This window comes from Canis aureus, chromosome 1, assembly GCF_053574225.1.
Source record: "Canis aureus isolate CA01 chromosome 1, VMU_Caureus_v.1.0, whole genome shotgun sequence".
Lineage (NCBI taxonomy): Eukaryota > Metazoa > Chordata > Mammalia > Carnivora > Canidae > Canis > Canis aureus.
Window position 1 is genome coordinate 25,678,038 of NC_135611.1, and position 10,397 is coordinate 25,688,434.

At 37.5% G+C, this 10,397-nt stretch overlaps 1 long non-coding RNA gene across 16 annotated transcripts in view; it reads right to left on the reverse strand.

Moving 5' to 3' along the window:
- LOC144311142 (uncharacterized) overlaps positions 1–10,397 on the reverse strand; it is an 83,417-nt gene that overhangs the window by 72,780 nt on the left and 240 nt on the right. For all 16 annotated transcript variants that reach the window (XR_013376719.1, XR_013376746.1, XR_013376726.1 and 13 more), the window contains exon 2: positions 1,252–1,339. This is a non-coding gene — a long non-coding RNA (uncharacterized LOC144311142). The remainder of the gene's footprint in view (positions 1–1,251; positions 1,340–10,397) is intronic.

Genomic DNA, 10,397 nt, shown 5'->3' on the forward strand with positions numbered 1-10,397 from the left:
CTATAATTGGCTATTTATGTCCAGCAGATTAGAGAAAATCTACTGATATGCAAACACTGTTTTCCAGAAAATGATACTTTGAGGTACAAAATCCTTCTAGAGATTGGATTTTGGAGATGTGTTAAACTCTGGCAATTTCACTGTGGAGTGGGGTCAAGAACAGAGTGATGTGGGCAGCCCTGGTGGGTCAGCAGTTTAGCACCGCCTTCAGTCCAGGGAGTGATCATGGAGACCTGGGATCAAGTCCCGCATCAGGCTCAATGCATGGAGCCTGCTTCTCCCTCTGCCTGCGTCTCTGCCTCTCTCTCTCTCTCTCTCTGTGTGTGTGTGTGTGTGTGTGTGTGTGTGTGTGTGTCTCACATGAATAAATAAATAAAATCTTTAAAAACAAACAGAGTGATATAATTCAAAATAAAGCTACCACTCCTCTCCTTTACCAATAGAGAAAGCTGGATACCATCTATTTAGGTTATCAGGAAAATAGTAGCAAGAGTTGTAACAGTTAAATTTTGCTTCTAAATTATGGAGTTTGTACAATAAGAGTTTTAATGATTATTTTGAAATAAAAAAAATTTGAACACATGCAAACATATCCACCGAAGAAACATACATACATTGGTCATGAATTAGTATTTCATTCATTCATTCAGCAAATGCTATTTGTACCTACTAAATTGTATTAGAGTTCTTTAGAGAAAAGGGACTACCTAGATGTGCATATATAATTTTTAGTTACATTTATAGAGACATTTATTTTAAGGAATTGGCTCTGGTGATGTAGAAGCTTGCCAAGTCCAAGATCTGCAGGGTAGGCCTACTGACTGGAGACGTAGGGAAGAGTTACAGTTTGTGTCTGAAAGCAGTTTTGCTGGCAGGATTACTTCTTGGCTTGGGCAGGTCATTCTTTTTTCTATTAAGGCCTTCAATTGATTGGATGAGACCCACACACATCATGGAGGTAATTTGCTTTCCCAAAGTCTTCTGTTTTAAATGTACACCTCATTTTTAAAATAGTTTCACAGAGATATCTACAAGAACATTTGACCAAATATCTAGGTACCATGGCGTAGCCAAATTGATGCATAAAATTAACCATAACATGAGGGCTAGGCATAGGCCTAAACATTATGGAAATAGGCATTATCTCATGGAGCTTACATTCTAGTGGCTTTTAGAAGTTTGAGACATGTTATCATAGAAGTTACAAAAAATACCCAAGTTAAATTCAATTGGTAGCATTCTTACCCTCACCTTTTGATGATGATGATGATGATGGTGATGGTAGTGGTGGTGGTGGTGGTGATAATGATGATGATTATTTAGCATCTTCTGGGATTACCTGGATTGAGAAAATTTAGGCACTTGTAAAGAGTTTGCTTTGTTGCCATTGTTGGTGAATGCGAGGATCATAAGGATCTTTCTGAAGAATAAAGCATCTTTTTCTTTATCCTAGTAAGTTTAGAGCAACAGAAACTATGATTATATGACACTTTTCCTAAAACTTTTAGAAAATTACACAGGACATCTCACCGAGCAGAATCAGACTGTGAGGGTCATGATAAAATAGCAGACTAACTATAATATCAGAGACATACAGGAAGTTTTATGGATTCCTGTTTGTTTACCTGCAAGGGAAATGTCTGAAAGCCTGAAATATACATTACATATAATTTGGCTGATTTCCATAGTGTAGTGGTCATCACACTTGCCTGACACATAATTTGGCTGCACTTAGAGGAAAATCTTGGATTGCCTTGCACCTTCTAACTCTTATCAAAGAACCTATTGTCACCTGTCTCTACCCATCAGTAAAACACAGACTTTATTAGTATTTTACTCTTTTTTTCCTTACAGTTTGCTTTTTCACTTCATTACACCTGTTTTCAAGTGCTAAGTGAAATCACTCCTTATCCTTGGGAGAAAATAACACAAGAAATGACAGTCATGGAATCTTCCTCTGGATATGGGAACAGAAATAATTCTCAAAATAAATTATGGCCACACACAGGTAGCTTCTTCATGAAATGACTTGGTGACTTCACAAGATAGGCCCCACCCCACTTATCTGGGATGAGCGTGATTTGGGCTGCTGTCCTTGCTGGGGGCCTATAATTATAGCACAATGATGAAGGTACATCTATGAAAGCAAACTTTGTCTAGATCTCTCTCAAAGATACATTCTGCTTTTCCAAATTACCTCACTTGGAGGCTGATAGTAGAAAACGTCATTATATGTCTGGAAAGATACGTAGAGGACCTGCTAACATTGTTTGCTCTGGGGTGGGAGCTGGGAATTCTGGGTAAGGGCAGGGTAGGAGTTTGCTTCTCAATGCACTCCTTTGTACTACTGAAAATTTACTATTTGCATATATTATCTACTTAAAATTAGCTACCTGTCTAGCTAATTAGCTAACTTAATTAATAAAATATAAAACATCCAAATAACTAGAAATACCTGGATCTTCTGTTACTATTTAGCTACTATCTCCTCAATTTACCTCTTAAATCAGTTATTGCCCCTTCCTTCCTTCCTTCCTTCCTTCCTTCCTTCCTTCCTTCCTTCCTTCCTTCATCTCTCTCTCTCTCTCTCTCTCTCTCTCTCCCTCTCTTCTTTCTTTTTTCCTTCCTTTCTTTCAAAGAAACTCTGTACCTTAATATACTGACCTTGTTCTTCCTTGAACAGATCAGGCATATTACTGCCTCAGGTTCTTTGCAAAAAGAGTTTCCAGTATCTGCAAAGTTCTCATCTCCATTATCTACATGGCTTGTTCCTTGCTACTTTTTTTTTTTAAGATTTTATTTATTTATTTATTTATTTATTTATTTATTTATTTATTTATTTATTTGAGAAAGAGAGAGAGAGGGAGCATGAGCAGAGGGGACAGGCAGCGGGAGAAGCAGACTTCCCACTGAGCAAGGAGCCTGATGCAGGATGAAGGACTCGATCCCATCCCCTGATTCTGGGATCAGGGTCTAAGCCAAAGGCAGTTGCTTAACCACCTGAGCCACCCATACTCTCTTGTTCCTTGCTACTTTAAGTCTTAACTCAGATATCACTTTCTCAATAGGGCCTATCTTGACTACCCTGTTTAAAATCGCAGACTTAAAATAGGTGATGGAGATTAAGGAGTGCACTTATGAGGAGCACTGGGTATTATGTGGAAATGTTGAATCACTACATTGTACACATGAAACTAATATTACACTGTATGTTAAATAACTGGAAGATAAATAAAAACTTTAAAAAATTAAGTTAAACAATAAAGTTGCAAACTTCCTTATCCATTTTATTTTTTGTAGTAACTATATTCTTTTAATGTACTGTATAATGTATTTATTCAACATCTTTATTGTATGTATCTCAACACTGAAATTAAGATCCCTGAGGGCTAGGATGTATCTGCTTAGTTTGCGGCTGTTTCTACAGTATCTAAATACTGCCTGACAATCATAGGTTGTCATGAAAAAATTGCTAAAGAAATGAGAGAGGGCAGCCTGGGTGGCTCAGAGGTTTAGTGCTGCCTTCAACCCAGGGCCTGATCCTGGAGACCTGGAATTGAGTCCCACGTCAGGCTCTCTGCATGGAGCCTGCTTCTCCCTCTGCCTGTGTCTTTGCCTCTCTCTCTCTCTCTCTCTCTCTCTCTCTCTGTGTGTGTCTCATGAATAAATAAATTTAAAAAAAAAGAAATGAGAGAGAAGATGAATGAGTTTTGTTTTCCAAATTTGTTATGCTTAACTGAATACCATTAAGTGATTTGAGACTGACACGTATAGTTTTTAATTCTATTAATGGTCATTGTTTTCCAAAAACAGTCCTTAATGTATATTTTGAACATAAATTCAAGAATAACCTCCTCTGTTTTTTGCAAAGTTAAGTGTACTTTTTCTTCTGTTACTTCACAAATCTTCTGCCTCGCCAGGATCCTTGTAGTTGTTAACAGTACTTTACAGTCGAAATTACTGTTATTAACATATTATTTTTGTTTATAGATTTTTGAACTTATGAGGCTATTTTGAACATAATCATTCTGTTTTGGACACGTTTACCATCATTGTTTTTTTTAGCTTTTGCATCAAGGATGTTTGCTAGTTTATTTGGGAGGTCATTGCTCTAGTTATGTGCACGTTTTATAGGTAAACCCCAGTGACAAACATGTATTGCTGTCCCTTTTCCTATATAATCATGCCACAATGGTCCAGACTGCTTGTATCTGCTCCCAAGACAGATAATGTCAAGGTGGGAAGTCCCAGCAATACCATAAGTAATCTATATAATATGCCGGTACAATAGTTTAAGAAAATGAGTAACCGTTGTTATTTTAAATTAATAATTTCCTATTATTTTCTTATAAATTATTTCCCTACCAATGCTACCTTGTCTGTAAAGTGAGGATATAGCAATACTCATTTCATAGGATTATCTTGAGGATTTAATGAGATTTTATATACATATAGAGAGAGACAGACACAGACAGTGTGGAACAATGCCTGGGCCACTGTCAGTGCATAGTAAGATAGTTGCTATCATGAGCATCACCATCATTATTATCATTATCATTATTTTATCCAGAAAAACTGACAGCTTTACATAATGGATTGATCCTTTGGGCTTAAATCTTTATTCCATTCTGTATCTATGCCTTTGCTATGGTCTCTTCATGGGCAGAGTGTGGTTCTTCATTGCTTGAATTTGAACTCAGTCATATGACTGGTTTCGGCCAATAGTCCATGAACAAAAGTGGCCATTTGCCAGCTCTAATTCTAGGCATTAAAAGCCCTGTATTTCCACTTGGCACCTTTGCACCTCCCCATTGCTGTGTAAGAGCTTTGTTCTAGGTTGCTCCTGCCTCCGCAGACTGGGCCCCGGAATGAGGACACAGAGGCCAGAGCTCCCTTGGTCAATCCACAAAAACACAGTGAGTAACAAAGCCATTGGCTGAGCCTAGCCTTGATCATCTGAACCCCATTCTGCTCACATAGGTATAAATAATGATAAATGATTGCTGTTTGAAACCTCTGTGTTTGGGAATAGCTTGTAGCATAGCAGGTGAGTTAACACGCTTTCCTTCAGATACACCTGCACAGAAGACTAACCAGGGACAGGGTCAAGTGATAACACTTACTCTCCGGCTGGATTCTATTACATGTTTTGCCCAGATGCTGGCCACAGCTGTCAGTGAACAGGGCCCAGAGTAGTGCTGCAAGGAAGTGAGTGGTGTGGGGGAGAAGCAAGGATTGGTGCCAGTTTCTGCCTTACGTGTTTTTGCCACCTTCCATGATCTGCCAGCGGGTACAGCTGCAGCCTATGGACAAATGATACAATATCCTGGGCATTAGACTAAATGGTATCACACATGCAAAGAGCCACAGCTGCTCTTTGTTGTGCTTCTTGCTGTTCTTGGCACTATTGCAGTGCCTGGGGGTGGCATGGATTTCTGCACATGAAATGCATCTTTCCAAGATTCATAGATAGTGTGTCTTTTCAAGATTCTCAAATTTGATCAAGGCCACCAGTAAGGATGAGGACTGTGCATTTGGAAAATAGGCCAGGTTCCTTTTTGCATAGTGGATTTTTTTTCCTCTCAAAGTAATCATGCAAGTAAATTAATCGTATGAAATTATTATATAACATCATCTAGTTTATCTTTCTGGGAGAAAGCTAAAACCTCACCCATATTTTTAATGTATTTTTTACATTTTTAAAAAGACAGGAACATTTACTGCTTTTTTTGCTTTGTATACTGACATTCATAACAGCACGTGTCAATAAATTCTATGGATTAATCATTCAATAAATCAAATGTATAATTAGTTTCCATTTCCAGGTAAAAAGGTGATTTATTCTGCATGTGTGTCCTGAGGTAATTGAAAATCGTTATTAATTAGTACGCTTCTGATGAATGTAATCCATCTCAAAAATTTCTGAGGTTGGTTTGAAACCTAAAAATGAGAAAGTAAGAATAAATATGAGCCCACAGAATAGTGTCATATTTCTAGTCCATCCAAAACTTAAGGTGTTTTTTTTCTGATGCTATGGAGATGGAAGAAGGAATAAAGATAAAAAAGTAAGTTATATATATTGATCCAACCAGAGTTCATAATTTAGTAGGGTGGAATAGAGCCACCTATCAGAACATTATCAGTGAGAATGTAGACAAATAAATATATAGAGTAGTTGTTTTCAATCCTGCTTGCAAAATAAACACTTGGGGAAATTTTTAAAACTATCACTGCCTTGCCTTACTCAAAGCCTTCTTCTTCTTCTTTTTTTTTTTTTTTTAAGATTTTGTGAATTCATTAGAGAGAGAGAGAGACCATGAGCAGGGGGAGGGGCAGAGGGAAAAGCAGACTGCTGGCTGAACCTGGAGCCTGGATACAAGGTTCAATACCAGGACCCCGAGATAATGACCTCATGACACCCTCAAAAAAGCCTTCTAATTTAGTTGATCCTGGGTAGGATCAAGGAATGAGTACTTCATGGAAGCTCCCCACATGATTCTACTGTGTGTGGGGTTTGCCCAGCTAGTACATGGCATTTTGAAATGGTTTTAATTCAAAGAGGATGCTAAAATGGATACACCACCTATTTTCAGACTTCTTTAGAGGATTTGAGCTTACAAGTAGGGTTTGAAAGGGAAGAAGGGTGGATTGACATAAGAAAGTGTTTTTCTTTTAAAATCAATGCTATGATTTGGATTTTCTCATATCCAAATATGTTTTACAATTTCAACCAGCAAAACTTTGATTGATTTGTAAGATGATAATTTTTGCCTACTAATTTCCTTTATCGGTATTTTTATCCAATGTCAGTCTAGATTGCATTTTCATATCTGTCTTCTTTGTAAAACTATGACTTCACTCAGTGATGTGCTGGAGCGGCTTACGGTGGCTTGCAAAAGTTGACTGTGCATGTTGCGTTCCAGCTCTTATATTCAGGAATGTCGGGTTGGTATATTGAAATTAGCCACACACAAAAAAAGTGTTTACATCATGGACATTGGCTAATGCTAAAAAATCAGATGCTCTCGGATCCCAGATGACGATTAAACATTTAGTGGCACACAACTGATTCCAGCAGAAGAGAAGTAAGGCACATAAATTGATTTTTTAATTCTTTAATTCAGTTATCTTTGAATTAGAAATCTCAATGTTTAAGTATCTATTGATCTGGGAGAAAGTAAACCTACATTTTCCAAGGATGCCTCTTCTGTATTTTTATTTCCTACTGAACCCCCCTCCTCATTTTACCCCTTTCACCCACAACAGAAATTCCCACATATTCTCTGCCGAGAAGAGATTTACTGTTGTTAGCTTAAGAATTGCTCTGTGTACTCTCATATAATCCATACTGCAGTGTTCAAGTCTTCATTTTGGCTACACAGCAGCCCTTCTTTGTTTGATGAGAAAAGATAACCAAGAAAATAAATTAGCAGTCTTATGATTGACCCTATTTTGTTGTTGTTGTTATTCAAGGAAACCCAAAATGAAGCAAAATAACCAGATTTTGCCAAGGAAAACATTTTCAACCATTTCAATTACTGTTTTAATTGGCTGGGTCTGGCTGCCAGACTATCCTCTAATCTCTACAAGAATGTTATTTGGGAAAAGTTGAAATATGCCCTGCATGGAAGCCACATTCATCTCTTCAGCACATTCTAGCTTGAATAACTCTCTCAGCATACTGGAATCATATTAGAGTAAAATTGGCAGTTCCTGGAAGAACATAATCCATAGATCACATAAAAGCCTAATTTGCTATTAGCATATTATTGAAAAGTCTGAAAAATGTTGCATACCCAAGCCCAAGATAAAGAAAAGTGAGGATGTTGAGATGTTTGTATAGCAAATACCTCCAGACAATGTGCAGATGTATGTGTGTGTGCATGTGTGTGCAAGACTGCATATGTGTCTGCGTGTGTATTAATATAACAATAGAAAGAGGAAAATGGTAGCAATTATTTGGTTTCATGAGAGCATTTTGGAGTGTGGGAGTGTGTTTTGTGAAAATTTTATAAAGAAATAGCCCTAGATGCTTATCAGACTTGGTTGAGATACAGGAAAAGGCTTTTCTTGTTTGTTTTAACTGAGTCTTGAGAAAATTGATATTAAGACAAGATTATTACATTTTCAGGCGGCCATTCCAGTGTGTTCTCATTCAAATGGGACAAAGAGTTATTTGTAGTTAGATTCCACAAACAGACTCAGAAAACACACAAAAAATATGTGTGGCTATGACAACCAATTGCATTTTTATCCTAGACAAGTCTCTTCAATAAATTCAGTTTGTCAGACACTGTATTGAAATTACAATATTTAAACTAACATAAACTTTGCTGGCATTTGTTTCATATGTTGGGACAGGCCACTGTTGCAGAAATATGTGTGATTGTGCAGTTGTAGAGAGAAGTTTTGTTGTAGCTGCTCAGAGGAAATATGTCTCTGAGAATCTATGTGTTGTTATGAAGTAAGGGTGTGAAAAAGTGTTTCTGTACTTCACAGGATTAGATGACTGGAACTGGGGTCCCATCCATTTATATTCTTCTATCAGCTTTTTAAAAATATTGTATTTATTTATTCATGAGAGGCACACAGAGAGAGGGAGAGACACAGGCAGAGGGAGAAGCAGGCTCACTATGGGACTTGATCCCAGGATCCTGGGATCACGACCTGAGCCAAAGGGAGATGCTCAACCACTGAGCCACCCAGGTACCCCTTGATCAGCTTTTTTACAGGAGTTGCTGCAGAGAAAGAAGTAGCTTGCAAAGCCCAGTCCCCATCATTAAATTCCACAGTGGCACTAATTCACCCAAAAATCATAATGTAATTAGTCTTTAGATCTGAAGTGATCAAGGGAAATGAGGGAATAGGGGGAGAGAGTACAAATTACGTTCAAGTCAAAAGAATTTCTGGAGTCCCAAAGCCCATATATCTCCAGGGACCATCAACCATTTCTTCCTGGTCAATGACCCATTTATTTGTACAACTAACTGATCTTCTCAGCTTCTTACTGGCATTTGTGATGCACCAGAATTAAGAGAAAATGGCTCAGGAGCCAGATATGGTACTCTTTACCTCAAGCTGAATCACTATTCTAATTTCCTTCCATCTTTGTTGTTTCTAACAAACTTGTATCTATATTACACTATTATTAGACCTAAATGGAATTCTAATAGTTCTCCTGTGTTATTTCTCCATCCTGTACACAGATATTTCAGTAGAGATTGAACAAAGTGTGCCAATGAAACCAGCACTTTCATCACAGTGCCTGAAGTTCTTAGTAACTAGGATTCTAACTGCAAGCCTAATACTGCCACTACTAGGGTTCACATGCTGCCCCAGAACTGGTTGACATCCTCTTTTAGAGCAGCACATTTCAACTTCCCGTCCTGGCACTGAATTGTATGGATTAAGTGTCATAAAATCATTTGATTTGGAGAAGTCTTAGAATACTGAGTTTGTAAATGAGTTAGTTTTTATAATATAAATTAGAATGCTTTAAAGCTTATTTGTGTCGTGGTGTCTCACTTGCCTGCATTCTGGTATACTTTGCAGGAGAGAATAGAGCTGTAGCTAACTCAGAAATTGTACATCCCTCAGCCCCTGACTAGAGGGTCATTAAAAACTGTGGAGATTCTGAATCACCAAAGCACTTGACGAAATAAAGTTTGTGGATGATGTGCCCATGAGAGTAAATTGAACACATAAATGTTGTTGCTTGGTGTGTCACTGAGAAGAGAAGTTTGTAAACCACTGTTTTGGAGTGAGAAGCAGCACAGAAGAATTTATTTCAGGTCAAAATGGCTTATTTAGCCATTGGCCATCAGACATGTAGCCAGAATCATGGTTTACTTTGACCTAGATTTGTAATGGGATACACCAAGTTACTTCAGTGAAGTGAAACTTTAATGAATCTTTAGGTAGAACTCTTAAGTGTCAAAAAGCATTTTCCCATAGTAAGTGTAAATTTCTTGACAAGATAAAGAATTTTTTTTGAGCCAAAGAAAAAATCTCTGTTTGTTATATATCCCCCATGCCACTTGATTGTTGAGGGAGGAGGAATGGGAGCAATATTCAGAAAGGATGGAAGAAACTTTGGAAGCAAGCACCATCTGCTTATTGTTGCTTGGAGTAGACCTTTTCTTACCTTCCATGTTTGTGCTAAATGAAGTGGGATGGATGTGGTTAGTCATGTGGTTTATAGCTAAATTAGATTGTCCCTGGGAATCAGCTTCTTTCACCTATAATGGAGACCTTAAATACTATTTTATAAATACTGAAAAAGAAATCTTTCTCTAGATAAACATCAGTAGAACAAGGATTTGGGGAATGCTAATTAACATCTTACTTTTATAGAGCTCTTACAGATTTCATACTTTTAAAAAAAACTGTTTTATAAC